At 38.4% G+C, this 14,127-nt stretch overlaps 1 protein-coding gene across 3 annotated transcripts in view; it reads right to left on the bottom strand.

Annotated features, from left to right (window-relative positions):
- The window catches only part of ASXL2 (ASXL transcriptional regulator 2), a 222,482-nt gene that overhangs the window by 204,657 nt on the left and 3,698 nt on the right, over positions 1 to 14,127 (bottom strand). The window contains exons 2-3 of one of the 3 annotated variants that reach the window (XR_010920286.1): positions 12,584 to 12,702; positions 6,808 to 7,837 (exon numbers count right to left, since the gene is read on the bottom strand). The exons of 1 other annotated variant lie outside the window; for it this stretch is intronic. The gene's annotated coding sequence lies outside the window, so the exon portion shown is untranslated. Of the gene's footprint in view, positions 1 to 6,807; positions 7,838 to 12,583; positions 12,703 to 14,127 lie in introns of those variants that run through there. One more of the 3 variants, XR_010920285.1, reaches the window with a different exon arrangement.

Here is a 14,127-nt window from a genome sequence, read left to right as displayed (position 1 = left end):
TTCCTCTGCAGGCAGAGAGAGAATATTTTCATCGTTTGGTATTATTCACTCAAAGCTAAGAAATCAACTGGGAGTTGAAAAAGCAGAAAATCTCATATTTCTGTTTCAGTCTATGAATAAAAATGGGAGTGGGGAAGATGAGAGCTAGTTGTAGAAATTTTAAGGACAGCGTATGTTTAGTGTTGTGATGACTTGTCTGCTGGAGTTAATAAAATTTGAAAATTAAAAACAAAATTTAAGGACAGCCATCAGCTAGCAACTGAGGAGACTGCTGCAATTGCAAATGTGATACATTTATACAATATTTAAGATTTAGTTTAATAAAATATAAGTGCTATTGTGTTTGTGTGTGTGATTTAGTTCTTACCATTCCTAATGTGCTGCTGCTGCTCTGCAGCTTGACACAGGTAATGAGTATTATGTACTATTTCCTAAATTAATAAAAAATCAAGTTATCTAAAAAATTACACAAAGTATACCCTCCTAGATGTTGTACAATGCTGTACTCAGTTGTACATTAACATGTTTTAGTGATCAGATTTGCACCATTGTTTAAGAAATATGTGAAGAAGTATCAGTGGGAAAATTAAATCAATCCACCCTGCTCTCACCCCAACAGACATTGGTCCAATAAAAGATATTACCTCACCCACGTTCTCTACATAATACAGGTGTCAGTCCTTTAAAAGCTGTGCATTAGAGAAGACAAAGACAGTGGACCTGCAGGAAAGCAGGCTGAAACTCAGTCCCCAGGAGAATGGGGTACCAAGACTAAACTGGGCCTACCTACTGTGATGAGGCAAATGCTACAGTTAGCAAAGACAATGTGTGTTTAGGTTTTTATTTTTAACCCTTTGCTCTCTGATGGCCCTCTGGTTTGAGCAATCTGTTCTGTCCCTGCATTTTCATACTGGTCTCCAGTTCCTATAGCATTTCCAAACTCAGTCAAGCCTCATGAGATAATACAGATGGTGAGCAGCAGCTGATGCAGCCTGGTACTTCAGTCTAAAGTGGGATAAACGACAGTATTCCACTCAGAAGTGGAGATGTAGGCTTGTCACTTGGAAAGCATGCAAATGAGAGAGAGAAAAAGGCCAAAGGCACAGTTCACTCCTCAAACCATAACACACGTGTCTTTAAAGAGTTGTGCCACTTGGCTTCAGTAATCCTTGAGCCACCTTTCTGAAGTTCATCTCTGCAAGCCTCCTTAAAGGGGCAGCTTTCTTTAGAATGCCTTCAAATTTACAATCAAATGCATATTTAACTTTACAGGGCAGCCAGTACAACCCAACTGAAGCGTCTCCAAAACTGAAACATGTGAAGTGTTCATTCCCTGTGGCTACACTAACGTCAACACACTGAACACTGTGAAATGGATTTAAAAATCCTTTCGAGTTTGCCTTGTACGACAGTTACTCAGCTTGCATGAGCAATAGCTGCCAAGAACACTAACCTCCTGCAGCTTCCCAGCAGCCACAACACCCACAGACTGAAAGTTTTTGGAAAATGTGCCAGAAACCTCGGAGAGGGTGCATGGAGAAGCTAAAAGGCTCTTTCCTTGCTCTCAAGTGATGACAGATTAGGTGAGACATTGTAGATGCAGTTCAACAAAACTATGCTTTTGAACAACAAAATTGTGTAAACCATAAGAGGTAATGTTTACTCCTGGATCTAGGCAGAGGCTTAAGAGCCAGTTCAGATTTCCCCAGACAGGAAGAAGTGGGAAAACTAAAGAAGACACTCTGTTAGAGCAACAGGTAGGCATGTAGTTATAATAAAAAATAAAATTAACACAACACATTAAAGTGGTATTTTTGTAATCAAGGTATCTTATTTATTCAGTCCAATCAACACAAATTAACAATGAAAATAAGTAAGTTCACTCCTTTTTACTACCAGTAGCTTTACAGAACCAGCACAGCTATCAGGGAGTGAGATAGAATTTAGTGTGACTCATGCATCAGTGATGCTCACTCAATTCCCATTGCAGGGAAAAGTCTGACCTTTGTTACATTTGTGTAACCTCACTGAAGACAGCACAGCTCTGAAAAGGTCAGAATTTGGACACCATTTTTATTAGCGATTATGCATTAATTAAATAGAGCACTCGTGGATTTAAATCCCAGATTAAATTTGCAGGTTAGAATTTAAATTCTCTCTAAATTCCAAGAGTTTTATAGTGTCATTGAGAAACAAATATGAAACCCATCAATAAAAATAACTACTACTATTATTTTTAGAGAGTCAACTTTCATAGCAGATCACCGCTTTAGGGTCCTCACACAAGCAAAAAGAAAGTGAATTCTAAGAAGACTCTAGAATGTCTTTTTCTACCTAGGTATTGAAAGCACAATAGAGCAGCAGCAGCAGCATTTACTTTGAATTGGCTGGTCTGTGAAGTCATGTTAGACCTTAAATATTTAAGTTATAAAGTGAGTGTTTTTCGTTAAAAGAAATATGGGGCTTCAATTCTCACGTTAGTGGAAGTTTACGTGATATACACAATTCTCTGGTGAGACATTATATTGATGAATCCCCAATTTCATGAGAAAAGTCAGTAATGAAGATCCTAATTCTGCAATTACTGAATTCTCTGGCAAGACTCTCTTTGCCTTCAAAAGAGCCAGGATTTCACCCCATATGTTTTTAATCCTGTCATGTTTTTTTCTCATTAAGAATGTAGAGTGCCAACAGCACCACATGAAACTCCTCCAGTAAGGACCAAAAATATAATGGACAGGGAGAGATTAAGAACAAAAAACAACAAACTAAGACACAAAAATCTATTTTGTTTAAGTTCTATTTGTATTAAAAAGGAAGTCATGTCATTGAATGAAGAACTTGCCAACACTAAGGTTTAGTCTACAAAAGTTCTGCTGAGCAGTAGTCCCTCCCCCCCCCACTTAAAAAAAGTGCTGACAGACAAAATATTTCACATTAAAATTGATTACGACAAAGAAAGATAAGGTTTTAGCACTTAGTAGATCTGTGACCAATACCAGATATTTGCTTTTATGTATTAAAAAGCCAACCTACACCGCAATTAAGCCATAAAAGAGATTGTTGGACACAAAACTTCATTTATCAGAGAAATCAGGAATGAGGGCTGGATTCCCATTTATTCAAAAATAATTTGTTTAAGTATCTTTTATGTTTGTAGATACGTACAGGAGTAGTGAGCTAACTGAGGGGGAATGATGGTCCAGTGGTTAGCACGTTAACATGAGACTCAAGGGACCAGGGATCTATTCGTTGCTCCAACATACATTTATTTTGCCAAGTCACTTAGCCTCTGTATCTCAGCTCTTCATTTGCAAAACTGTGATAATAGCATTTCCCTACTTTACAAGGGTGTCTTGAGAAGAAAATAAACTAAAGACAGACACTCAGGTACTACAGCAATGAGAGTCATATAAGTACCTAAGCTAGACAGAAGCTACAACTCCATTAACTAATTCTCATGATCATATCCAACATCTAGCATTATCCTTTTCAGATTTCTTGGGCATTACTAACAAATTTTAAAATGCATTTTAATTATAGGATAACATTAGTGAAATATAACATGGTCACAGAAAAGTGGCCACCTTCTGCTATACTAGTGCCAAGGTGCGTGAGGTACTCTCTTTTATTGAACCAACTTCTGTTTGTGAAAGCTTTCGAGCTATACAGACCTAAACAAGAGCTCTGTGTGGCTTGAAAGCTTGTCTCTTTCACAAACAAAAGTTGATCCAATAAAAGATATTACCTCACCCACCTTGTCGCTCAAATATTCTGGTACCAACATAGTTACAACAATATATTAATACCAAGGCACTTATAAACAGCAAGACACTTATTTCCAAAGCAAGAGATACTGATCCTGGAGAATATTCTATTACAATTACGTTATTTCTGTTTGTATCAAGGGTCTGACGTAGATTGAGTTTTGTTTGGACATTCAGTGACTTACTGCTTTCTGAATGGCTTAAAGAGCAGATTTTCCAGTCAGTGAAACACCCAGTATTGTAAATGCTAATTCATAAAGTTTCTTTACCTGCCAATCATGAAAACTCATCCCAAAATCAGAGAGTTAAGGCAGGTTCCTCTCCTCTTGTGGATCGCCACCAGTAGTGAAGGCTCTCTAGACCAGACTCTGAATTCAATAGTATTACTGTTGTATACACTATTGCTTGGGAGAAACAAAGGCTGCTTGCCAGCCAGCAGATCTCTGCTTTGGGGTGCCAGTGTTTCAGAAAGTTTATAGTTTTGTCTCTCAGACTATTTTAACTATACAAAGAGGATTTTAGAATAAAAATGTGTTGGGATAAAATTAAAGTCCCATACTTTTAGCCAATCCAAAACCTCTCTCAACAAAAGCATACAAGAATGTTTATTAATCATTTTACTTGTAAAACAGAGCAATGGGATATGGAAATAGTGGCAGACATGGGCATTCAAAACACCTTGGAACAGGGTCACTTTTCAGTTTAGAAACAATTCCTTAGTGATTTTTAAACAATGCAGTTTTAACACTGCATTAATGTGATTTTTTTTGTTTCCTGTAAATTTTCCACAGAGAAAGGAAAGCAAAGTTAGACTTGCTGAGATTGTAAACTTTGAACCTGAGTTATGGGTTAGCAGCACTTGCAAGCTCCAACTTCAACCACTGGACTTGTAAACTCCTGGAAAAAACACCTCCATACAAGTGCAATACAGTTAATACATTCTCAAACATATGTTCTGCAGTAATCCCCAGGTCATCAGGGCCCCATTGTACTGGGTGCTGTACACACATTCCTGGAGACCTAGGCCCTCCCAGGATACTGCAAACTAATTTTTGGGGGGAGGAGGAGAAGACAAAGCAGGTGAAAAACAATTGGAGAGAAAAGATTGTACGTGTGTTTGGGGGTGAAAATAAATTAACACAGGTGCACAATCTAAATGTTCAGAGCTTGATGGTTCTGAAGTTTAAAAAAAAAAACTCCAAACACACGCTATCACCAATCACCTAACAAACATTGATTTCTCTTTAAACACCTTCCTCAAAATCCACTTCTTCTGTAAAGTCTACAAGGTGGTGGTAACGGCTTTACAAAGAAGACATTCCATGCATTGGGGCAGTGCGAAAGAAAGCAGAGACATCTGTTGAAGTTCAAGATTGAACTAAATAGAGTAAAGGATTCCACGCTTAACGCTGAAGTATGGGCTTTGGTCTCCCCAACAATCAAGATACAGAGTTAGAAATTTTAAAATGTATAGAACTAGACAGTCAGGGTTCCCACCACTTTTCATTTCCCCCTCCTCACCCTCATAAGACAGCCCATACACACCCTGACTTTGAAAGAAATGGTTTTCCTGTCTGCATTGAAGTAGAACAGCAACAGCTGCACAATAATATTTAGGCCATACCTAATTTCTATATTATGTTAATTTCATATGCACAAGTGGGATAAAGTTTCAGAATCTACCACTAGTGACTTGTTTGCTTCCTACGCTTGACTGTTAATCTGGATCTTTCCCTCATCCTTATGCAACTAAAGCCCTGACTCAGCAAACAAACACTTACATGCATAAAGTTAAGTAGAGGCATAAATATTCACAGGATTGGGGCTTTAGCCTATAACCTAGGCTTGAAATTAGGCAAACATTTCTAACCATCAGAAGAGTGAACTTCTGGAACAGCCTTCCAAGGGGAGCAGTGGGAGCAAAAAACCCTAATTGGCTTCAAGACTGAGCTTGATAAGTTTATGGAGGGAATGATATAATGAGATTGCCAACAATGGCATGTGGCCCATCCACAACTGCAAGTAGTAAATATCCCCAACTGCTGGAGATAGAACACTAGATGGGAAGGCTCTGAGTTACTATAGTCAATTTTTTCCCAGGTATCTGCCAGTTGGTTCTTGCCCTCATGCTCTAATTGATCGCCATATTTGGAGTCGAGAAGGAATTTTCCCGCTGGTCAGATTGGCAGAGACCCTGGGGGAGTTTTCACCTTCCTCTGCAGCATGAGGCACGGGTCACTGGCAGCTTTAAACTAGTGTAAACAGTGAATTCTCTGTAACTTGAAGTCTTTAAACCATGATTTAAGGACTTCAGTAACTCAGCCAGAGATTAGGGGTCTATTACAGGACCGGGTGAGGTTCTGTGTCCTGCATTGTGCAGGAGGTTAGCCTGGAGGATTATGATGGTTCCTTCTGGCCTTAAAGTCTATAAAAACCTACAGATAAACTGTCATGCTGGATCAGACCAACAATCCATCTAGTTTAGAATTATATCACATGACAGCAGTCAGTGTCAGATACTTCAAAGGAAAATACAAGAAATCCGGAAGTGGGCAATTGTGGAATAATCTTACCATAAAAGAAATTTCTTCCTAATTGACTCAGTCAAGAACTGGTTTATGCTCTGTACAGAAAAGTTTTTATCCCTTCCTAAATGCTCACTAATATAATGAGAATACAGTTATCCACATACATGACCATTTCTTTTTTGGAATCCTGCTAAACTCTTGGTCTACAGTAGGAAAGCCACTGAATAAGCTATGTCTTCTGTACACCAGCCACCCCACATAATACAGAGATCATGTGATTTTATATTTTTATGCTCATCTTGAAAATTGGATACACGTGTTTAAGAAAAATGACCAACTGCTTAAGAAGTGAGCAGTGGTGGAAAAATACCAGAGACATCTACTTCTTCCAAAAGGTGTGGCACAAAGGCATGCAAGGTAGTATGACCCTCATATCTCAAACTTGAGTTTACATTTATGAAGGAAAAGGCTGACATTAGGTCCCAGTCTGTAATGTGGATAGATTCAGGCTAAGACCTTGAAGCCATAAAAACTGCAAAGATGCGAAAATTAAAACAGTGACGATAAAACAGGTCAACTGATTATTTCCAGAGGAAGAGACTTATCAGTATTCTAAATCTGTCACAAAGATGACTTCTGGAAATACAATGAAGTTTCTCACTTGACAAACATAGAAAATGTAAAGAAACCTCAATTTTAATTTCACTAGAATTTGGATCAGGCCCTTTCAGAGAAGAGTTGTTGCTAATGACATTTGTAAGGAAATAGCTGGGTATCTCACTGAAATTAAGTGGGACATGTTCCACTTTCAAACACGATGCTTGATCCCCCTCCCAGGTTAATGGCATTACTTGTTCAAGTAAAGGGTTAGAAAACTGAGAATATTAAAAGATTCAATGTTAATTTTATTAATTCTTTATATTAAAACAGCATGCCTACAATACATGTAATATACTAGCAATACATGAATTTGCAGGACTAAGGTTAGAAGTCACTATTTTAATGTACAGTTTCCCCAATATTTGCATATACAGGTAACAACCTTACGTGAACAGCAAAGCTGCTCCATTGCCATTCACACCAACTGTACCATTCAATAAACAAAATTATCTGAGAGAATAAAATGTTTCCACATTTTTTGTTCTGCTGTGTGTAAGTTATCTAACATTTTTGCTGCTATAGTATGGAGTCAAAAAAATATCAAATTTTCTACAGAAGATACATCTCATATTCTTAACGTCTCACTACGCTTTAAAAACACGCTGGTTTTCTTATAGGATTTGTTTCTCTAGAAAGATACTGAGTGGCATTTTTGGCTGATATAAGGATCAAAACAAGATCACAAAAAAAATTAAAACAAACATTTGCTGCGGACTCACTGAAAATAGTTAAGTCAGAGGAAAATACACTGTGGGTTCTATTCCCAAAGTGTTCCTATTAGGAAGTTGGTGTACTGAGAAAAGTGTTCCAGAACTTGTATATCCACACATCTCTTCTAACAGGATTGAAGGAAAGGGGATCATTTTGTGTCACTGATGAAGTCTGCAGATGAAACAAAAATTGGAGGAATGGTAAATAATGAAGAAGACAGATCACGGATACAGAGCAATCTGGATCACTTGGTAAACTGGGTGCAAACAAACAATATGCATTTTAATACAGCTAAATTTAAATGTGTACAGGAACAAAGAACATAGGCAATACTTACAGGATGAGGGACTCTACCCTGGGAAGCAGTTACAAAAGAGATTTGGGGTCATGGTGGACAATCAGCTGAACATGAGCTCCCAATGTGACACTTTGCCCAAAAGAGCTAATGCGACCCTGGGATGCATAAAAAAGGGATTCGCAAGTAGGAGTAGAGAGGGCTAGAGGCTATTTTATCTCTAATATTTGGCACCAGTGCAACCAATATTGTGTCCAGTTCTGGTGTCCACAATTCAAGAAAGATGTTGACAAATTGGAGAAGGTTCAGAGAAGAGCCACAAGAATGATTAAAGGACTAGAAAGCATGGCTTATGGTGACACTCAAGGAGCTCAATTTATTTAACTTGACAAAGAGAAGGTAAAACAGTGACCTGATTGCAGGCTATAAGTAGTATCTACAAGGGGAACAAATATTTAATAATGGTCTCTTCGATCTAGCAGAGAAAGTTATAACATGATCCAACGATTGGAAGTTGAAGCGCCACAAACTCAGACTGGAAACAAGGCATAAATCTAATGGTGAGAGTAATTAACCCCTGAACTATTTGCAAAGGGTCACAGTGGATTTTACATCACTGACAATTTTTAAATCAAGACTGGAGATTTTTCTAAAAGATCTGGAATTATTTAGGGGACGTTCTCTGACCTGTGTTATACAGGAGGTCAAACTAGATTAACAATGATCCCTTCTGGCCTGGGAATCTATGAGATTACAACCTTGTCAGGAGAACAGCTGTTTTAACTGTGCAGTTAAACCAAGGTAAATTCACACAGTATCTTCAGATGCACTTTCCTTCTCTGCTTGCACAATTGGTTTGAAGGACAGAGACCCCCTTCAGTACATAACCAAATAACTGGTTCTGCATATTAGAGGTAGTGATTACATTGAGTTAGTTCCTCTCAGATACTAATCATATTTTTAAAGGAAAAAAGTCTTAAATTCATCTCATATGCAGTCATTCTCAAGTGTCTTTTAACCATATCTATATATAAATATCCTATGTATTTGAAAACTACATTTTCCTTCTGGGAATTAGGAAATAAGGAGAGATTTAATCTCCAGCAGGACCGAGTCAGATCCCAACACCTGATGAGACCTCAATAACGAGCCTTTCGGGAACAGATGTTTGCCAGTTCCGGGAAAAACTGATTTGCATTGAAACAAAACATCAGTGGCTCTGGTAGAAACATTCTGCAGGTTCAATTACCTTGATTTATTTTCTTTTAAATCAACTTGCATTTGAGTCTTTTTATAAAAAGGCACTTTGTAAAAATTTCTGCACAAAATTAAATCAAGGTCACAGCATGTTCAGGCTTACTGTGAATTACCCTAAACAAGAGAATGGAGGAAGACCATGCCACTTAAGTTTTCTATGCAAACATACAGGGTAAACTCTGTTTTCAAACTCACTTCATTCAACCTAACTCTGCACCACATACTTAACAAGCACACAGTTGTCAGTAGTCCTGCTAGGATAAATAGTCTTAACACAAAACACTGAAGTTTCGGTAAAGAGCAGGATTTTGCAAGTGACAGATAGAATTTTGCTAATATTCCCAAATGTCATTCACAAAACAACAAGAATATAGTTAACGTTTTTAAGGGTAGATTTTTGTCTCGTCCCAAAGACCACCACATACAAAGCACCTGTCACATATACCTACAGAGTCCTATACCTTTAACTGAATCATAGCAGTGCAGGCAGAGGAGACTACAGAATCCCACATGTATTAATCCATCTTGAACAGAGAATGATGTTCAAAAACATAAACCATGTTGCATGCTGGAAATAAAATTTTTCCAGACTGTGGCTGCAACTGATTCTAGTCAATGAAATTTGTGCACCACTCTAACTCCTAAAAAGTAGTGAAAAAGACTTTTTGGGGGCAAAGTTTTGGCATCAGTGGAATAAGAAGTCAAAAACAAGAGATACTCACTGCACACACTCTTCCAGAAAGAGTGCGGATCTACAGAAGAATTTACAAGATATTTAATATTCTTCTATGAAAAATGCCAGTTTTGTTGTTTTTAGGGTAAAAGTGAAACTCCTGCTGGACAGGGAAAAAGTGTGTATACCCAACTGTCAGTGTAGCATGCATGGTCTGTACATTCTCTGAACAAATACAATTGGATCATGTAGACTCACTGCTATTTAAAGCAAGAACATCAAGGTGGACAGGTACATCAGATATTTACTATGCAACATTTACCCAAAGCAACATCCTCACTGTTTTGCTCAATGCAAATGAAGCCTGTAGCAGATTTCTAAGTGCAGGGCAGATTGTCATGCTGACAGCAAGCAACTATATCCCTCTATCCCCACAGACTCTATCATAGCTGTTCTGGAAGAACGTTTGGACAATATTATTAATGGATAAATCAGAGCTGCCTTGTCCTTGAACACCTGAAAACAAGCCCTGGTGCTAGGTAAAGGTAACACCATGATCATACTTGAAGAGATTTATTCTGAGGTAGCCAGCCAGATTAACAATTCTGGCTTCACTTTCTGCCATATTCTTTCCATGGAATGCCCCAATTATCTGTGGTGATATAAAGATATTTCCCCCCAATGCCAGCTATGTAGAGGATGTGCCTTTATTTACCCATTAAGGATCTCAAAACAGAAATACATGCTCTCAGAACCACAGGGCTCAGTTACTGTAGTTCCCTCTTAAAGGGCTTACACATCGCTTGCCGTTTCAGAATCCTGCAACATGCTTCTCAGTAGTTTGAGCTACTCTGATGCTAGGTTCTTTACACTGGCAGTCTAGTAGTGAAAGACTAGCCCTAAAACCCAACAATACCAATTGAAAAACAATTAACAGGTAGTCTTTGCCAACATTCCAGATCCTCCACCAGCCTTGTCCTGATTCATATCTTCATTCACCTGACTTTCCCAGAGCCCACCATACCATTTTGGATCTGACCTGCATTTTGCAGGCAAGTGAGCCAAATGCTTGATTGTTGAGAAGCTCAGCAGCCAATATGGTTTGGGCTACTGTTCACATTAAGCTTCCAGTGACAGCTCTTTAATTTATATCACAGCACAACTGAATTGCATTTGCAGGGTTTTTTTAAAATGCAAACAGTATCATCTTATGCCAAAAGCCAACTCATATTATTCAGAAAATCACAATTAAAGTTTTACAATGCCCTTTGAACTCTCTGTAAATGTTTTTACAATATTCTCTGAACCTCTGAAGATTTGCAGGTTTGTGCATGAAGTGGTAAGTGGACTCTACGCTTCTGTGCACAGGTGGGCAATTTTTCCATTTTGTGTTCCTTCCCTCTCTGCCGTACACTTTGGAATGAGGAATAGTTATAACAATACTGTCTAACAAAGGGGCCTGCATGTTTCCTTCCATCATCTCTAGGATGGATGTCTGATCACAAATTCTGTGGCATTATAACACCCCTGAAAAACAGCGTTATGATTTGACTTTATAGCGCAGAGGAATGAGCCAAGGCAGATTTCTATGGCAGGAGGAAGCAGACATCACTTCACAGGAGTTAACACAGCAAAGAGTGCAATCACAATGATCCAAAGCATGATGGCAAAACTCCGACCTAGATGAAAGGTGTGAAAGTGCAGGTACATATAAGAACAAGGTTTTGCTCTGTTTGAATGAACAAGAACCTGGGCTCACTGAAAGCTTTAAATACCCACCAGAGCCAATTTAAAAGTCTGTCTGCCCCTTAATAAGCAGTCAGTATTGAGAACCATAATATAATGACAACTGCACAACCCTGTGATCAGGTGGCATGAAGTGCTGCATTCTACATCCCACAGTTAAACAGAAGAGCCCTGCTGAAACTCTTACAGGGAATTTATAATACTCAGTCCTTGTGATCATGAGTTGCTGTTGAAAAAATGTCACAGCCTAAGGGCCCAGGTACTTTGGAACTGCTTATGGATTGAGTGCAAACTATGTTGTTGACAAAAACCATTTCTATCACACATGGGGACTTCTCACAGAATAAGCATGGTCAGATACGCTACCAAGTTTTTTGTTTTTTTTTAACTCTGGCTCAACTCTAAATGCTTCCCTTATACAACTCGGAGCACAAAGACGCCTATCAATGGCGCTCCCACCAACAAAATTTCTATACTGAATTTGAGAATGAGCCCACAACACATCTGGATAGCATTTTCATGTACACAGCCTACAGAGATAGCAAGGGACACTGGCTGAAGGATGAATAATTGTACTGGTATACTGAGGATTCTTTCCAGGTTCAGAAGATATCTTGTTAAAAAGAAAAAACAAAACAAAACCACACACACGCAGTTACACTGAACGACAAACAAGATACAATTTCCAGGGACATCACATTTCAAAACCTCAGTGATAACACACAAATGTCCACCATGCTCTCCAAATTCACCATTAGAACTTCATGCAGAATAAAGAAAGACTGGCATACATAACTATTTAAAAGAACCTGATGGTTTAATCTTATTAATTCTCACCTTGAATTACTAACTGCACCAGATAAGAGGTGAGATTTTTCTTTAGTTATAGTTTTCTGAAGTACATGTAATCAGGGCCCTATGCATACTACAGTTCAACAAAACATACCTCTTGCTGTATGTGGCATCTGGTTCACATTCATGAATTCCTCTATTCAACTAGCAGGGTTCCTCAGCCCTTGTCCTGAGAAGAGTCACTGTAAACCAGCCAGCAGCTACCGAGCCCTACTGACAGAGTCAGGAAGAAGGAAAAAGGAGTTCACCACGAGTAACTCTTATTATCTGAATGTATTGCCTCCACACAGGCTCTCCCTCCTTACCTCCACTTCGTAATTCAGCTCCAAATAAGTGTTGTGGATGTAGAGACGAACTAAGGCTTGGTAAAAAGAAGATGGGGTATTTCATATATAACATAAGGCTAGAAGCAAAAACAATGAGAGTTCTGTGGCACTTTAAAGACTAACAAATTTAATATTTGCAGTGCCACAGAACTCTCCTTGTTTTTGCTGTATACAGACTAGCATGGCTACCCCTCTGGAAATAAGGCTAGAAGGCACCATTGTGCCCATCTACTCTGATCTCCTGCATAACATTGGACATAGAACTTCCCAGAATGTATTCCTGTTTGAACTAAAATGTATCTTTTAAATCAACTTTGGATGCTTTTGTAAAAGTTCTCAGTGACAGAGAATCCACGACAAGCCATGGTAAGTTGTTCAATGGTTACTGTTAAAAACGTATGCCTGATTTCCAGTCCCCCTGCTCCAGTCATTTTCAGAGTCACTGCTTCCCAGGATACAGTCCTCCATCCTGTAAGTATGGCCTACATTCTTTGTTCCTAGATATATAAATTTATATTTAGCTGTACTAAAAACACATATTGTTTGCTCGTGCCCAACTTGCCAAGCAACCCAGAGTGCTCTGTATTGGTAGCCTGTCCTCTGCATTATTTACTATTTCCCCAATTTTTGTGCCATTTGTAAGTTTTATCAGTGATTCTGGGTTTTTTTCAGGTCATTAATAAAAATGTTAAATAGCAAAGGCCCAACAAGTGATCCCAGGGGAACCCCAATAGAAACAGACCCACTCACCGATCATTCCCCATTTACAATTACGAGACCTGTTAGCAAACATGTAATCCATTTAATGCACGCCATGTTGATTTTGTATCATTCTAGCTTTATCAAAATGTCATGTTGTACCAAGTCAAATGCCTTACAAAATAAATTACATCAACATTTTTTATTAACCCAAGTTGTATGCTCATCAAAAAAGATATTTAACTGGATAAAATCTATTTTCCATAAACTCATATTCATTGGCATTAATTACCTCTTAATTCTTTATTGAGACCCATATCAACTGTTCTATTATTTTACCCAGGATCAATGTCAGGCTAACAGGACTATAATTTCCCAACTCATCCCTTTTACCCTTTTTAAGTATTGGCACAACATTAGCTGTCTCCCAGTCATCTGGAATACTCCAATGCCTCAAGACTTATTGAAATTTTACATTAACAGTCCAGAGAGTGCCACAACAAGCTTTTTTAGAAAGTTCTTGGATGCAACCTATCTGGACTTGCTGATTTAAAAATGTCTAGCTTTAGTTAAACAGCTACATCTTCCTGAGTTACTGCAGGAATTTCATTAC

This window comes from Emydura macquarii, unplaced genomic scaffold (assembly GCF_026122565.2).
Source record: "Emydura macquarii macquarii isolate MOO-44397 ecotype Brisbane River unplaced genomic scaffold, CSIRO-AGI_Emac_v2 contig_1300, whole genome shotgun sequence".
Lineage (NCBI taxonomy): Eukaryota > Metazoa > Chordata > Testudines > Chelidae > Emydura > Emydura macquarii.
Note: the sequence above shows the minus strand (reverse complement) of the source record. Positions and strands in the feature narration are given on the sequence as shown.